We start from the raw sequence: 18,618 nt of genomic DNA, 5'->3' as shown, positions 1-18,618 counted from the left end.
GAAAAATGCCAATTTTGTGAAGAGAAAGTCAAAATCAAAGTTAAAATCATTTATTCAAAGTAGGTACAATTGTACTCCTTTTGATGATCGAAATTGTTAAACTGGTACGATATAGTGGTGATAATTAATTACGTTACATAAAACTAAAGCCACGAGGGTTCCAAACGCGCCTAAGTCTGAGAAGAGCCCACAACAAACTCAGCCGAGAAGAACTGGTAAAGTCTCAGAACTTTAAATAAGTAGGAAGTTTGGGATGCGTTATTGAAAATCCAATTAAGAAAGAAATATAGAAAGGAAAAAGAAAGAAATAACTATAACATATCGCTACATCTTATAACTTATCCACCACATGTAAGTCCTCGTAAACGCGCATTAAGATTTACGCCAACACAAAAAAACTGTTAGGGCTCCCTGCCCAATCTTCATCCGAAGGTTGGACTGTAATCGTCCTTAGGGCTTAAAACGGCTATTAAAAACAACCTGAAATAACCATTAGAGCTTTTTGAAAAAAATGTGCATTTTATTGGTCTGACCGTTTTAATCTCTCTTTTATAGTTAAAATTTCAATTATTACGAAATAAGGAAATGGTGAACAGAACCAGGTTCTAGCTAGTCCTTTTTTAATTCAAGTACATTTTTTTTTAAATATCTTATTGTATTTGTTAAAATATCTTATTACGCCGATCCCTGTTAATCAAAACAGGCTCAAAGACCAAACGTAGGCCTCAAAAAGTGCGTTTTTAAACAAGACTGGATTAGCCCGACACAAAATATCGAAAAAATGCAATCGAAATCTCAAATTTTCAAGAATAAAAAAAAAGTAAAAAAGTAAGTAAGTAATATTCGTCTTGCTGATGTTAGTGATAATCCTTGTTGACATTTGTAACTATCGACTGGAATTAATTTCTATACTTTTATTAGAATTAATTTATTGAAACGCCAAAAAAACTAATTTTTCCTTTGTTTCTTACCATTTTTACAATGAAATCACATCGCCAGTAGGTAAACTATATCAAATTGTGCATTTTGTTTTAGTGGCACTCCGTCGAAAGAAGTGTGTAATGAAGCCAAAACGACGACGGTGGCAACATTGTGTTTTTTACAACCAGATTTATAAGGTGTTAAACCTCACAAACACGGACTGGTCACGAAAGTCGACGCTATATTGACCGAAAGTGCAGTAACATTGAAACCACTATAGCGACGTAAAATGTTAACAAACGAGTAACTTCCGTCGTAACGAAAATGTTATTGAAAAATGAAAATGCTTTTAAACATTTTTGTGAGCTTAGACTTAAAATATTGTCTTCATGATCACTTTGATCACTATACCCATATATTTTAAATGTACAAGTGTGTTTGTTTATTTTATTGGTTTGTCCTTTAATCGACGTGACTTTTTTTGCATGGATATTATCAAAGGCCTTGAGAGTGACATAGGCTTAGTATCGCGAAAAATCAAAGAGTTCTCACGAATTTTTTTGAATTTCGGCACAAAATCTAAGTCCTACATTCCGGTAATCCTATGTGTTCAAAGAGACAGTGCTAACGGACCTTAAGCTATTCACTCATCGGTCTAGACTCTAGACTCTAGATCATTGTTCAAAACCATCGAACTTAGTGTTGTAGCTTGATGAAAACGCAGAGTAAAATTACAGCTGGCATACTGTCACCAGGAAATCGTCAAAGCAAAACGACCCAAGCATGAGTAAAAACTTCATAAAAATATAAGGAGGTGATGACTACACAAATTGCCATAAAACTGCAACAAACAGCCGAAATATCAAATATATTACACAATTAAGTTCCTAGGCGGCCAACTGAGCTTAATTCATTTTTCCCTTTTTTCACGAGGAAAATTTATTTTCATAACTGATAATAAATGTCAAGTCATTGTAGTAATAAAGTAAGTGGGGCTCGGAGCTCACCCTTCTATGAGCTTGGTCGCGTTTTTATGAGTGTATTAAAATACTGTGTGAATTTATGCGTAGCGTACGCACCAGCTTTTGTAACTAAATGGCTGATAAAAAGCATAAAATGGGCGCCCAATATTTCGAAACTTGCAAGATGGTGATATGATATTACAAGTACATTCTAAGTTTGAATAGAGCTATTGAAAAAGTAGATCAATAATTATAAGGGTGACAATAGCATGGGATTATTCAAGGGGCGGACCAATAAATTCCTGAAAGGCCAGCAACGCATCGGCGGTGTTCTGGTACTGCAAATGTTCATAGGCGGCGGTAATCACTTAACACCAGGTGACCCGTTTGCTCGTTTGCTTACGGTTCAACATGCACCGCCCTACCCTAATACCCTACCTAAATACTTACACGTCATGCAAGAAGAGCAAGCAATACCTACGCAAGGTACCACGCAACAACACCCTACGCACCTTTTATTCCAAGCCCAATACTTTTAAAAACCATGAAAATCTTTGTGTAAAAAATAGAAAAAATGGTAAATATTATATTTTTTCCTAATGTTTGCTTTCAGTTTTCCCTTTAAAGATACTTCGTGTTGATTTCACTGAAACCGCACATAAAGTTATTTTCATATTTTTTGATGTTTTAACGGTATGATAGGCATTCATTTCATAAAATTTCACGTCGAAAACAAACCGGGCAGTAAATAGCACTGTCAGTCAATTTACTTTGGGCTCTCTTTGAAAATAATTTGGGAATTCGTGAAATAATTACCTACGCAGCACGTTGCTGTTATGAAGCCTACCTTTCACGCGAGTTTTTCAGTACCTAGTTTATTAAAAGGATTAAGTATAAAAGGAAACCATATTCGATTATTTTTCAGAGTTATTTAATAGGTCTCTATTTCCTTCTCTCTCCAACCTGTAACGTCGAAGCGATGCGCGTTTTAAGCAATTTACTTGGTTTAACAGTGAAGAAAGAAATCGTGAGAAAACCTGTATGCTTGACAGCTGTTCTCCATATTTTTTTCAAAGATGTGTCCGCTAATCCGCATTTGGTAGATTACGACCAAGCCCTTCACAATATCGTTTTTTTTTTGCAATCTACGCTCCAAGTCAGTCAAACAAAGGTTTTCAAAAGCTATATTTACTAAATTACCCATATTATAAATGCTAAAGTGCAAAGTGTATGTTTGTTGGTGGTTGGAGAGTGAGATGGGTAACTTTTTATCGCGAAAAAATAAACGGATACTACACAGCGTACTATATTTCAGACATGCGACCAAAAATTATTGAAAACTGTGTACTTTGCACTAGTGCAGTCCTTACTATCGTACTGCATCACAGTTTGGGGTGGCTCCAATAAAACTGATATGTTACGACTGGAGCGCGCCCAAAGAGGTATTCTTAAGGTTCTGGGTAGCAGACCGCGCAGGTATCCCACGTCGGCACTTTACCAAGAGTGGGACGTTTTGAATGTCCGGCAGCTCTTTATCTCCCAGGTTATTTTACGCAAACACTCAGAAACAAAAGCCCAATCCGAAGCAAATGTTAATATAATAAGACGCAAACCTAAGATATTCTCAATGTTGCCGAGGAGAACCGCACTTGCCGGAAGGCATTACCACTTCATCAGCCCCAAACTTTATAATAGAATAAATGACACACTTAATATATCTAAATACAACAAACCCAACTTAAAAAAAACGGTTAATGCTTGGTTAAAGAAACTTAGTTACTATGAAGTTGAGGACTTGATCGCCGAAGTGAAATCATAGCAAGTTGTCTTTTACACACCCGTCGTACCTACTATAATTTACATCATACATACAAATAATATCACACACACACACACACACACAGACACACACACACACACACACACACAGACACAGACACACACACACACACTTGCACACTTCTGTTTTACATTACTATTCTACATAATTATTATTTTTAAAATCCAAATTTGTATAGTTAAGTTCTAATCGATGGATCCGAGGGAAGGCTGCGGTGCCCGTAACACAGGTTTTCCTAGTACGGGTGCTAAAGCACTCACAAAAAATCTTTATTTTACTTTATTTTACTTTATATTATTCACACTTTTTTTTTTTTTTTTTTCGAGGCCTACAGTTTCACATTATTCATTTAATTACCTATTATCATTTCAAGGACCTAAATAATCTTGCGATTGCCATAGGATTACTAGGTAATTGTATTATTATTATCAGTACCTAACTAAATATTTTTTACATTTATCAAAGTTTTTGTCCATACGTCGAAAATAGTAATCTTTAAAATCAGGTGGTTATGTAATAAGCATTTTGTTGTTATCATTTAATAGTGTCATACTTATTTTTAAAATGGATTTAAAATAAAAATTTATTATTATTATTATTATTATTAAAATTTATCCATCAACCAATCATAAAAAAATTACTATCGCAGCAAAAAGTATTGTAAGTACCTCAACCTAGGTAAGAAAGTAAGAAACCTCAATTATTCTTCCCTTGAGCCACGCGAGCGAAGCCACGGGTAATCCCTAGTTTGCTATATTATTAAAATATGATAACAAGGTAAAATAAAAAACAAGAACCTGAAAAGTAATATGAAAAGGATTTTAAAGGGTTTATAAGCAACCGGCGCGATGGTCATAGAAGATACACGAATTGTTATCTAAATTCTACAGAACTAAGTAGGTATTTATTTTCCGTATATCACGATTAACAGCACAAAACAATGAATTTTAAGTAGAAAATCCCGTATTCAAAATCGATATCATTACCATACATCCCCCAGCGAGCCGTGCTGAAACCGTTGTAGGGTTTCGCTCTGAGGGCTTAGCATGAGATTTCATCAACGTTGATAGTATTTGACCGTCGAAAAACAATAACGTTAGAGTTAAGTACACCTAAAACTCCTTGATTTAGGATTTAGGATAATCATAGGGCGCGTCCGCCCGCTATTGGTTGTTGTTTCGCACGCAGATAGCACAAATATAGATTGTTTTCTTTGTGTTTAAAATCTTAACGTCAAATAATAAGGTCGGTATTACATTGTTTACATTTACGTTACGCTTTTCTGTGCAATCAAATTTTGCCGATGCGAGCTATAAAATTGGTGTCGCGCTTTCGGGAAGGCTTATGTCCAGCAGTGGACGCAAACAAGCTGATTGATTGAGTGATTGAGTTATAAAAGTGGTATAAAATTGGATGCCCACTTACCCTGAAAAACCAGAATTAGGCACTAGGCTTCAACAGCAAGGTTTTCACTTGGAGCGCTGACTGTAGATGTATGGAGGAACTTGGGCTTTAAAACCAGACAGCCACAACTCATTTTACTTAAACGTTGAAGTATTTCGATGCTCGAATTCTATCAACGTTATCGAGATGTAAAAACCTATACTAAGCCTACAGCACGGAGTATGGTCGAAACAATCTCATTTCCATCCGTCAATTACATTAGAAATCTCACTCCGGCTACATTTACATACTGGACTGATGCATGCACTTGTCCTGATTGCTTGGATGTCGATAGGAAGTTGGTCAGACCAATACTCGTTTTATATCTTGCAAGATAGGTAGATATTTACTTCTTAGCTGCTTTTTAGAATTCCGTACTCAAAAGGTATAAAGGTATATAATAGGATTTCAGATTATATTCGGGAAGTCTTATAAATACTTAGGTCTATGGCCCCTTGGGTCGTAGAATCCAAAAATAAAGCTTCAAAGTCAACACAATTGAAAAATACGGCTGTCAGCCTAAGCGAATACAGAGACGCAGGCCGCGCGTGCAACACAGTTCAGCACAGCGCAGTTTTTTGTGTACAATGTGTTATTATCATAGAAGAGCGTATAAGTACAGTGACACGCGCGCATGCGGCACAGATACGTACCTGTGCAGAACTGCGTTGCGCATTCCATGTGCTGTGCTGCGCGGCCTGCGTCTCCGGGCTTAATGCTCTATATTTTGACACTTGCAAATAAATCAAAACATGTACCTAGGTTTTTGACCTACAACCATTAAAGATAAGAAGCAAGGTCTCACAGCACACGTCCAGAAAAATATCTGAAAATTATTATCCATCTCTAGTAGGGAGATAAAAAAATTGCATACTTACGCAGTTGAAGATAATTTTAAAAAAAAAACACAATAATAATTATAATTTACACGCATCCATCCAAGGTACGGAGCCCTCGGTGCACGAGTCTGACTCGCATTTGACCGGGTTTTCTCTGTATTTGTATGGCAAACCAGTGGGACTAAGGGTTTTCCCGATTGCAAAAAGCACCCTATGAGAGTGTCCATAATGTACAAAACAGAGAAAGTATCTGTATGAGGTAATTTCATCAAGACCTTCTCGCTATCTAGTACCTAACCTAATTTTGTGAGACTGAAATATGATAGACAATTTATAGAAATGTACCTACATACGTGGAAGAAGCCTAAGGTTAGTAAAGGAATAAATCCAGCGACAATGCGACCTATACCTAATACTTGATATACCTACCTATTTACCTGAAATGAAGTAGGCTCACATTTTTTCCCACAACAATTTCAGTGAAAATATATTTTAGATGTTAAGTATACTTATTTATTATGTAATCTACAGATTTATGAAATATAATTTTCATAATTCCCATGTTGCTCCCGTATTTTGGAAATCTAAAAAATAATATTCCTACCTATTAAATTGTATGGAAACAACATTTCATAAGCTCCTAAGCCGGCTTGTATTCCGCACCCCGCATTACATTTCGTATAACAAAACCGAATACTCTCATCATTTGCATCGCTGTGTTCATCGCCTACGATACACTTGAAGTTTTTAAGCGTCCTCGTCTTTTTAAATCATAAGAATTTAAACTGAATCACTATTATTAAATAAGATTGAAAATCGTATGGTTTTCATATTGTAGATACGACATTTGTATCGTATGGTAATATAATAGCCATGTCAAAAGCACTGCTCGAGTGACGCGAATACTTTCCGACTGCTTGCCTTTATTTTATTGCGCATGTTTTAATATTAATTGTAAGTTTTCTGCTCCGATGAGCGAGCGACGACATAATGCAAATGTTGGTACACGCCTGTCAAAACGTTTAAGCAAAATTCATAGCCATTCGTTGCACGTGCGATTTAATTTTGTTTACACCTAAATAAGTTTTCGTCATGCGAGAGTTTATCAGTAACATAAGCTTAAAGTAGGTACCTACATAATTCCATTATAAGAAAGGGCTATGGCAAATTTCCCATAAACTAAGTAATAGGGAATGAAAGTTTGTAAATATAAAATATGTCATTTTAAAGTTATTACTTACTTATTTTTAAACTTGTTTAAAGTCAGGTCTAAAATTGATTGTGGAATTTCGTTATAAAATATGGACGGGCCGGCCCTGACGGTAAAAAGAACTCAAAAAAAATATTGAAGAATAATAAATAAACTGCAAATCGTAGTCAGTAAACCCATACAAACTCACTTTACAAAATAGCTAAAGATTTTTTTTTTTCAATTTTTCTTTGAAAGAAGTTTTTAAACCGGCCACAACTTAACGAAATTTTACTTCGCATTTTGTTAAGTTTCCCGGGTTGGTGCCTACCTACTGCAAAAACAGTAAGTAACTTTGGCAAACATTTAACAAAAGAAAACGTGAGGTTTTTAAATTTCTTTCAGCCATCAACTGAAGCCTCAGGACTTTTGCCACGTGATATCTTACAATGGTGCCAACTCGAATATAGGTAGGTATCTACGTGTTTTAATTCTATAGATGCCAAATATAAACGGGCATATTTGGGAACCAATTCGTAACGTGAAAGTTATAAGCCTTTTTTGAAACTTTGCACCAGAATAAGATAAAGTTGAAAACTAAAACCCGACTGCGATCGTCTTAATAAACGCTGAAATATTATAGTAAAATAGTTTTTTTGTCGCTTGGTATATTTTAATGTTGTAGTACATTTATATTTATGAACTCAAAATTTTCTCCTCTTTCATTTGACACCCCACTCGATAAAATAGCAAAAAAAAAATTTGGAGACCCCCACTTTTTTCATGTAACATCCGTTAGGTCAATTTTTTTCGTAGAAAATGTAGCCTATGTCACTCGGACCTTTACGACGAATCGATTGACACCTCATTCATCATAATCGGCCCAATAGTTTAGGCGCTACGGTGCACACAGAATCTGGATACAAACATACATACATACATACTGCTAAAATCATACCCCTTCCTTTTGGCTTGACCGGCGGCAGTTTGAATATTATTACAACTGCTGCCCACAATGTAACTTTTTTTTACTGATGTATGTTTGACATTTACCTAAGTAAATACCTACCTATTCTTTTATCTAGACTAACAACTAGCAATTGACACTTCAATTAACAACATCGCATCGACAGATTACGAATGAGTAGTTTACGAAATATCAATGGAGCTACCCAAACAGCTGCAGTTATTTTATATTTTGGTAGGTAGAAGTAAAATAATCGCGGTTTCCCACATGTTGCAATTCCCACCGGCCGCCGTCTCGGCTTTAACAACATGTCATACAGTTGTGACAGCTCGACGTTGAAGACTTGTATCTCCGACTTTCATCTATTCTGAATGGACTCATTATTTTTGATTCGTCGCCCATGTATTTTAGATTCAAATCTTGACTTGCCTTAGTACAATACTCTCTCACAATAAGATTATCACTTGCCTTGTCAGTTGCCAAGTAATCATCACCATCATCATCATTTCAATCCATCGCTAGCCTACTACAGAGAAAGGGTATGAGGTTTAGGCCACAGTCCACCACGCTGGTCTAGCAGATTTTCAGACATCTCAGATCTTTGAGAATATTAACTACTAGCTGATGCCCGCAGCTTCGCCCGCGTGGATTGATCCCCTCCAGCATCAGGATTGAGGAGTTGGACTCCAAATTTTTTATGAAACAATGTCGCAAAGTTCCTCATATCGATTAAAAAAGAAATGACGCAAATCGGTTCAGAAATCTCGGAGATATCGGTGTACATAGGTAGAAAAACACAACTCCCTTTTTGAAAGTCGGTTAAAAAAGTAGCCTATGTTACTCCCTGATCAATTCTCTACTTGTCTGTGAAAATCCCGTCAAAATTGGTTCAGCCGTTCCCAAGATTAGCCTTTTCAAACAGACAGACAGACAGACAGACAAACAGACAAAAATTTTAAAAACGTGTGATTCAGTTATAGCATCATTCAAATAATCATATGATCTTAATATGCGGTAGTTATTTCGAAATTACAGACAGACACTCTAATTTTATTTATTAGTATAGATAGGAAACTCAAGACATGCAGGTTTTCTCCCAATATTTTCCTTCACCTTCAAAGCAAGGTGATTTACTTAATTGGATAGGTACTAATTCTAAACTCTATGCAATTGATTATACCTACCTACCTACTTTAGAAATTTAGAAGAGTGTGCCAAAGTAAAATTCGAATCTGGACCCTACGATTAAGAGGCCAAAGTCAAAAGCTATCACTAACTCTACCACTGACTAGCTTTAATTTTATTAGGTACTTTATAAGCTACCACAAGTTAGGTAGCACACCTAGTAGTACCAACTGTATGTACATTTGTACACACTAAGTGCACAAAGTACCGATCTGTATTTGTATAAGAGCGACTCGTGACCACTGGTCATCATGTAGTTTTGATTTAACCATAAAAAATATTATGCAAATCAGAGCACTTTACAAAAAACATTGCAATTTTTTTATTGTAAAGTGATAAACTGATAACAAATAAAAAATATATTTGCAAATACATAATATGAGCCCTAATATGTACCTAAAATTAAAATTATATTTTTATGAAATGCTTAAGTAGCGTCATCTTTTGACGAGTAGATTAACTAATTCACTAGAGCCATCTATTAACAATTTAAGTAACTTTTACACAGCTACTTGACGACAGATGGCGCTATAACTTTGAAAAGCTACATAAAATAATTTTTCTCTAGCTCACTAGATGTCGCTAGTAGTTTCTTTCTAATAAAGCTAGGGTTGCCATAATTTTGATTTTGGATGGGCTGAGGCAGGGCAAGTCAGGCAAGGGCGTCTCCTTTGTTTTATCTGCGGTCTTGAGCGAATGACCTGAACGAAAAAAAATGAATGAATACAAATCCGGAATCCCTGAAGCTTGCTTGCTGTATGCCAGGCAGTGCTCCTCGTTTGACAAGTTGAATCATTGAATGCATCCCAATCTGAAGAGTGAAGAGTTTGGACTGGAAGTGGTACGCACTACGCCCGGTGCCCGGGAAAGTGTTATGTGGTGTGTGTGATACTTTTTGTGTTGTGTTTTGTTTATGAATCAAGATTTCTTTATTTTAACCTGTCCATCTCACAACAACAAACGAACGAAACGTAAGTAATCATTTGTTTATCTTTACATTAGTCATTAGGATCCCCTTTTAGTCTACGTAAAATGTGAACGTAAATGAGGTGGAAACTGAATGGAGCATGGTGTTCTGAATCTTTGATTCATTACACGACAAACTAATTCAAATTTTCATCACTAAAGAATCGTCTTTCTGATTGATTTCGCTCTCATACACTCTCTCCGACTACTATAATAGTGATCTGATCTGTGATTTCGACTGGCTGTTAAACAGCAAGAGTTCCGAGTTATAAACAAACTCACGTGATGACACAGTCATCATTTCAGAAATAATCTTGAAAAACAGAAAATAGCCAAGGTAAAACACTAATCTTTCTTCAACAAGCACAAAAATATGGATAGACTAGGTACCTATCCAAACCATACTTAAGTATCTAAAAACTTTTATTTAAGTACTTAAGTAGGTAGGTAATGAATAGAATTTCAAAAAACTGGCCCTACCTACTTAATCTATTTAAAACTGTTATCATATTTGAATAGTTTAGATTATAGATTCACATTGTAACAACTGGTGAGCATTTGAAGTTGCTATCTAGTAGATAAAAATATAAAAACACTAAACTATAAATAATTTAAGTAAACTGTCCTTAACTATTAATATAATTTTTAAAAAGTACCTACTTATTAAACTAAAATCATAATCCCATTAATCTTATTAGGTATAATGTTTATTTCAATATGTTTTGATTTGATTCTTCAACCCATCACTCATTCACTACCAGGTCTCCTTTCATAAGAAGGTGCACCACGCCAAGTGCAGATTGGCAGCCTTCACCCACCTATGAGAATATTATAGAAAACTTAGGTATGCAGATTTCCTCATGATGTTTTCATCAACTATTAAAGCCCCGGGCCATCAAATTGATGTTAAGACCATTATATTAACCACTTGGTTCACTCTTTGATTTAATTATAAGTCATTAGTCATTACTCATTTACATCCTCAATTCATAGCCGACTCACTACTGAGTATGGTTCTCTTTTCAAAATGAGACGAGTTTTGCCATAGTCCACCACCCTAATACTTAGACAGACTAATAAATACTTAAATAGAAATTAAGTGCAGTACTTACTAAATTACAAGATAAAACTAAAAAGTTGCAATTTCCTCATGAATAAGTAAGTTATTAAGTTCTCTTCAAAATTAACACAATTCTTATCATAAGGACATGGATCAACAAATTATTTACTTACTTAAATAATAATTAAGTACCCCTATGTAAATACTTATGTGATAAATAAACATTTATTAAGTAATTTACCTTATAATATATGTTGGGAGACTGTAGGTAAATATGTAAATACTTTTGTACAGTAATAATAATAATTAATTTAAGTAATTGATAAGTAGATTTTTGTTTTGTATACAAAATGAATTGAATGTTTATGTTAAATATTTATTAAAGTTAATGGCTAAAAATTGTTTGAAGTAAATGGCATCCATAAAGCATGATCACTCTTTCTACATACAAAGGTCCATGATGACTCTTCCCAAAAATCTCATATGGAAAGAGTTTTCTTGAATAATCTAGTGGGTTGAAATGTATTTGTACGTACTATCATACAAGAAACTAACACTTTTTGTTTTTATTCATTTTCTTTATTTTTTTATTGGCGCCTATTTGGACATCTTTATTACTTACTAGCTGATGCCCGCGACTTTGTTCGGGTGGATGTAAGTTTTTTAAAAATCCCGTGGGAACTCTATGATTTTCCGGGGTAAAAAGTAGCCTATTTGCTAATCCAGGGTATAATCTATCTCCACTCCAAATTTCAGGCAAATCTGTCCAGTAGTTTTTGCGTGACGGAGTAACAAATATACACACACACACATATACATACACACAAACTCTCGCCTTTATAATATTATTGTGATATTGATTGTGATGTGTGATTTGTTGTTATAGTGGCAACAGAAATACACATTCTGTGAAAAAAATTCAACTCTCTACCTAATACAGTTCATGAGATACAGCCCGCTGACAGACAGACAGCGGACCGATAGCGGAGGCTTAGTAATAGGGTCTCCTAGGCACCCTTCGCGTACGGAGCCCTGTAATTTTTTTTTTACTTTGTAGTGGCTTTGAAAGTCGGTTCTTTGAAAAAAAAAAAATATTAATCAGACCTAGTTTTGGTAGGAGTTTTTATTTTTATTTTTATAAAATAACGCGGTGGGCATGCTTAGATTTAAACGCTTGTTCTTTGCGATCGTCGAACTCTCTGCGCTAACTCAAAGCTGACTAATTGGCATCAAGCAATCTTACCGCCAAAGTGAACGATGTTTTTAACCAATGAAATGCATACCGTTAGCAGCAAAAATAGGTTACACAAGTGTTGTGGGACCGTTTAAACCGTTAAACAAATGGTGTTGTATTACCCAGGCCGCATTTTAATTTAGGCATTTGTAACCGATTCTATAATACGTCTGGCTCTTGCCACTTGAGATCGAATTAACCCAAATACTTTCATTTACATTGGCCCTTATATAAAGCAAATGATCTTGGTTATTCATCATGTAACAAGTTGCTCGTGTAAATTATGATTTAATATTATGCGATGTGCCTTACGAGTTATGCTTAAGACTTACGATATTCTAGAAATTAATCAATTGTTCTATAATCTAGGTAGAGGTACTACATTAACTTAATAATAATAATTAATTTTGTGTAAAATAAATAGCGCCCGAGTCATAAAGCTAGTCCAAGAATTGGGGATGCTATTTCATAAAAGTTGATGGACTACAGCTTGTATAGTACAGTCAACAACAAATCTGGGTTAGCAACCGTCAGTAAAAGCAACTATGCGCGGGTAGAAACTAGCTTTGTTGCTGACTGTACACCTACCTAATAAAATTCTTAACACTGACTAACAGACAAGAGACAACGCAACTAGAAGAATCAAAGTACAGTTCCTTATGTAACACTCGGTGAAAAGTCCTTCATTTTCTTATTCTGATACAAGTTAGCCCTTGACTGTTATCTCACCTGATTGTAAGTGATGATGCAGTCTATGATGGAAGCGGGCTAACTTGGGAGGGGTATGGCAGTTTCATTAAACCCTTGATCGATTTCTACACGGCATCGAACCGGATTGCTAAATCGCTTGGCTGCACGGGTTTGCTGGTATGGTGGTAACCAGCCAAAGCCGAAGACTCCCACCAGACCAGCCCAACGAAAATTTAAGAAATATGAAGTCCCAAATCCTGCCAGGAATCGAACCTGGGACCTCCCACTTATAAGAAGGGAACTCCAGCTGTCATGTGCAAAATATCAATGCTTATAGAGTCTAGATCCGTTCCATCAATTCCAATTACACTTACAAACAATGATTAACATTGATTCGCCGACGTTTTTGCGACGCATGGATTTCTCAGGAAGAGTGGCGAGGCAAAGGTATAGTTAGATTACAAAGTAGGTAGGTAAATCTATGTGGTTTTCTAAAAGCTAATAAATATAACCTCCATATAACGTTAACCAGACAAATGAAATTGTTTCACAATAGCCGGCTAGACAAGTTAATTATCCTAATGCGTTATATCCACCGTTATTGGGTTAACTACATTTATAGGAGTGCATGCACGGTTCAAAGTAGGTACCTACCTACCTACTTCAAAGAAGCGCTTTGTACCTAAAAATTCGCAAACATAAAAGCCTAAAAGCTTGCTAATTTATTGTTTGCTATCTAAGAATGACATCACTCATGCTTTTGAAACGTCTTTCATAAACCCATCCAAAATTTACACTGAGTTGCACTCTGCGTCATTAAACTTTCTCAGTTGTACAGTTTGCCTTATAAGTATTTGTTTCTAAGAATCACTATTCTGAGATATTGTGATTCTAAAAAAAGTTCTTCAAATTTCTAAAAGTTTTCCTTCAAATTTTAGAATCGCGATATCTCAGGAATGGTGATTCTTAGGGAAATAAGTGTAAGAACAATTTTTGTAGATATGGTCTACAATTTTTGGCTGACATATTTTATGATTAAACTTACCGTTTAGCTGGAAAATGCAAAAATCCCATTTTTGTGAACAACTTTGACCTTGAATATATTTTTTGCAAATGTGGGATCGATGGGGACTAGTTAAGTTAATTTATAGTAGGTACCTACAGACAAGTTATTACCGTACCAACGTGTGAGTATGAGTACTGTTGTAGTTAGGTATGAGAGTATAATACGCATAGTTTATTTGCTCAATCAGTAAACTAATTAAATACAATACTTCTATTGGCGCCAGTTATCCTCCTATGATAATTAATTCACTGTATGCGGCTAATCAGTATTGTAGGTAAATTTGTAAATTATTAAAACCGAGATAAGTTTTTGTAACGCTAATTTGTATTGCCTATTAATATTTTCCTGGACGCCATGTTCAAAGCTTCCGGTTTTATATATTTTTTCATAATTATCCATGTTAATTTTTTTATTTAATTTTTATATAATAGGTATAGCGAGCAAACGAGCAGGCGAATCACCTGGTGATAAGTGATTGCCGCCGCCCAAGTGAACATTTAGAGCTAGCGCGCACCGGTAAATTGCCGTACGTTTTTTCCCCCCAAAATCTGTGAACTATAGAACTTAATAGAAGCGCGCGCACTTCGGAATTAATTCCGCAACGGATTATGACATTTATATTTTTACGGATTTTAAAACGTACTGCAACTCGCCGCACCACAGTTCGCGCTCTCTCTTCTCAGCAACAGAGGAACCCCAATGCGTTGCCGACTATTTAGAAAGTTGATCAGCCCTTGAAGAACTTCATGCAAGGTGGATTTTGCTAGGGGAAAAATGTAGGTTCAACTTATTTAAATATATTAAAGATTGAGGAGGAAGTCTATTTTCTCGTTTTTCAACACATAATAATTGTTAGGTTTTGAAGTATTATTTTGTATCGGTCTGTATTTTATGGGGCATTAGATATGAATAGTACTTAACTACCCGCAAAATAGCTTAGCTTTGCAGCTTTGGTTACCTATGAACTGACGTCACTCAGGGTATCTGTGGACGTCATATCGGAAATTGACCGCTAACCTATCACATGTCACCACTATATTAGTCACTTCCTATCCGCGTTAAGGATTAAAGCCATTTATTATTTCTTTATGGAGCTTGCGCTGAGAATTTATTACACCTTTAATAGGCATAGCATCTATCTACAATTCTATATTTTGCACGCAGCCGTTTGAAATTCCTAAGCTATATCCACGTTAGATCTACGTTATTCTAGGTACAGTAATAGTACTTACACTCAAGTACTTAGTAGTTACGTAGTTATTTTTTTTAATTCGTACACAAGTCAGCGCTTGACTGCAATCTCACCTGGTGGTAAGTGATAATGCAGTCTGAGATGGAAGGAGCTTGGCAGTTTCCATTATACCATACTCCTTTGGTTTCTACACGGCATCGTTATACTGGAACGCTAAATCGCTTGGCGGCACGGCTTTGCCAGTAGGGTGGTAACTAGCCACGGCTTAAGCCTCCCACTAGACCGACAAGAAATTTAGAAATTAAAAAATTCAAAACCCCTACCGAGAATCGAACCCGGGACCTCCGACTAATAGGACCACAGCGCTTACCACTGCACCAGGGTGGCCGTCTAACTTCATTCTTAAAACTTTCTTGTATGTAATGTACATGAAAGCAAATAAATAAATCTGAATCTGAATCTGAATCTTCTGGAAATGTCTAATGAATGTTATGCAGTGGGTCCAAAACTATAATGTACTGAACTATAGTTCAGTACATTATAGTTTTGGACCCACTACAGTAAACTAGATTGATGTGCGTGGATATATCCACGCACATCAATCTAGTTTACTGTAAAACTGTCAATCACTTTCGTCCAATCAGGCATTAGCATTGGGTACCTCATTCAGTTTGGCAAAACGACTGTGTGGCCAGGCGCATCAATTTATTTTTACAATCTTCTTTACGCCAAACAATTATGGGTCAACAGTCGCTCCACTTTGCACAATAGAATTGCCTCCACCCGTTGCCGTTCATTGTGGCCATAGTGATTAATTCAGGACAGGACAGAAATGTGTTCCGACGATCTATTGGGAATTAAGGCCAACGTCACTGGATAGCGTCATCGAATAATGACCACTAGCGCATTTCGTAATAATGCGAATAAATCATAATCAACAATGTAGCCTGTATGACTGTCTGGGTTTATGATCTACTAGAATCTAGTAGATCATAAACCCAGACAACTAGATTGATGCTCGCGACTTCATCCGCGTGGATTTAGGTTTTAAAAATCCCATAGGAACTCTTTGATTTTCCAGGATAAAAGTTGTCTATGTGCTAATCCAGGATATTATCTATCTCCATACCTTTCAGCCAAATCTTTCTACTAAATTTTGCGTGAAGGAGTGACAAACATACATACACACAAACTTTCGCCTTTATAATATTGGTGTGGCTAGAAGTGAAGAGCGAAGTTTTAGACTAGGTACCTAGCCTTACTTTAGGAACCTTACCAGTTAGGTAACCTTAGGAACTGGGATGGACACCAATCTCTAATCTAAGGTTTAGCGTTTTATTTGAATTTATACCTATGTTCTCTCGCACACTAATAAAATTAAGTTACATAGATAATAATATCTTCGAGAGTAGAGTTGAATGAACTGTTCAATTAGCTTGCATATAATGAGTGAGATATTGCTTATCATTTGAGAAAAAAACATTCACATGATAATTTCTTAGTTCTTTACAATTCTTATCTAAGTATTTAATTACATTCCGTTTCGTTTCTATGTTGTTGTTTTATCCCGTTTCTTGAACAGGATTTTCGGATTAAGATAAACCTATTTGTGACAAATACAAATAACATGCAACCACAAAACGAGTGGACTGTTTGGTTGATGGAATTCGGTCATTCACCATTCAGACCCTAACATCTGTTGAATTGAGGAATCCTTTTGTCTCTGAAATGTATGTAAAGGCCGAATTTGACACAATTTGGCACCTGATTGTTCCCCTGGAGGAGCCCTTATCTTATGAATACCAATTTACAATCTCTGCGTCTGCGTCGTATTCCTCATTTCTGAGAGACTCCTTCTATTATTTAAATAATGATGTGGGGTTTTCTTGGTATAATCCATACTATCCATACTAATATTATGAATGCGAAAGTGTGTCTATCTGTCTGTGTGTCTGTCTGCCTGTCCGCTAACTTTTCACTGCCCAAAAATTGAACCCAAAAATATGAATATATGAAATTTGGTACAGACGTAGCTTGCATCCGGAAAACTGACATAGACAACTTTTTATCCCGGAAAAATCAAAGAGTTCCTACGGGATTTTTAAAAAACCTAAATCCAAGCGGATGAAGTCGCAGGCATCATCTAATAATGACTAAATCTAATCATTTTCAAAACAGCTTCCGTTTAGGCTTGCTACGTTGATCTGAAAATGTTACTTTAAAACTTATGAGCTATTTTCAGAAATTGGGTTGAATGAACTAACAGTTCCGCTATTTACTTAACATGTTTCGAAAGATTTGTAATATCTAAGTCCTTTTACTACTTAAGTCATTTCTGGACGGCGGCGGTCAGCCCACACTAGCCGCCTACTCGAACCGCATTTCTTCCAGTAAAACTTGTTGTAGGAAACTCAACTGATCTCGCGTTAATCTCGCAATAAAACTCTGAAGTTGTAGGTTTTCGTCTATTTAATACCATGTTCTCGTTGTTTTATCTCGTTTCTATATCGATTCAGTGGTTGTTACTGTCAGTCAAGATTTAGAAGATATTACAATTAAACTGACTCTTGGGTAAAATGTAATCTGAGACGCATACCTACAGACAGAATTAATGCTTAGTTATGTCGCGTTGTTTTGTATTTACAAGGAGACTAGTAGCAGGCGGGCCATGAATGTACTTATGTTATCAACTTATCAAGGTCCAATAAGAAACACCATTGTTATGTAGTTCTGCCAAAATTGTATAGAGATTTATAGGCAGAGATCCATTACAGATGTCAAATCAAGTTGTTGCCCGCGAAACGCATTTATATGTCAAATCTGTTCACTAGAACCGTGGATGTAGTAAATAATAATAATAATTCTCTAAAACACAAGGGAGTAGGGACACGGGCTTTGGAGAATAGTAAAAGACCACAAAATTACTCTCATTTGAAAATCGTTGATCATTAATTTATCAACGGTAACTACAGCATAACATCAAATCTCTATCTTTCTAGCTCGCCTATATAGCTTGCCGTCATATTGCATAGAGTGTTAAGTAGTAGGTATAAGTAGTGCACAC

The 18,618-nt window shown here is 35.8% G+C and overlaps 1 protein-coding gene across 5 annotated transcripts in view; it reads left to right on the top strand.

The window, feature by feature from the left end:
* Positions 1 to 9,998: 9,998 nt before the first annotated feature.
* The window catches only part of LOC123875875 (dystroglycan 1), a 125,373-nt gene continuing 116,753 nt past the window's right edge, over positions 9,999 to 18,618 (top strand). For all 5 annotated transcript variants that reach the window (XM_045921936.1, XM_045921939.1, XM_045921937.1 and 2 more), the window contains exon 1: positions 9,999 to 10,317. The gene's annotated coding sequence lies outside the window, so the exon portion shown is untranslated. The remainder of the gene's footprint in view (positions 10,318 to 18,618) is intronic.

Source organism: Maniola jurtina, chromosome 20, assembly GCF_905333055.1.
Source record: "Maniola jurtina chromosome 20, ilManJurt1.1, whole genome shotgun sequence".
In the NCBI taxonomy this organism is placed as follows: Eukaryota; Metazoa; Arthropoda; class Insecta; order Lepidoptera; family Nymphalidae; genus Maniola; species Maniola jurtina.
This window is presented reverse-complemented; position numbering and strand designations above follow the sequence as displayed.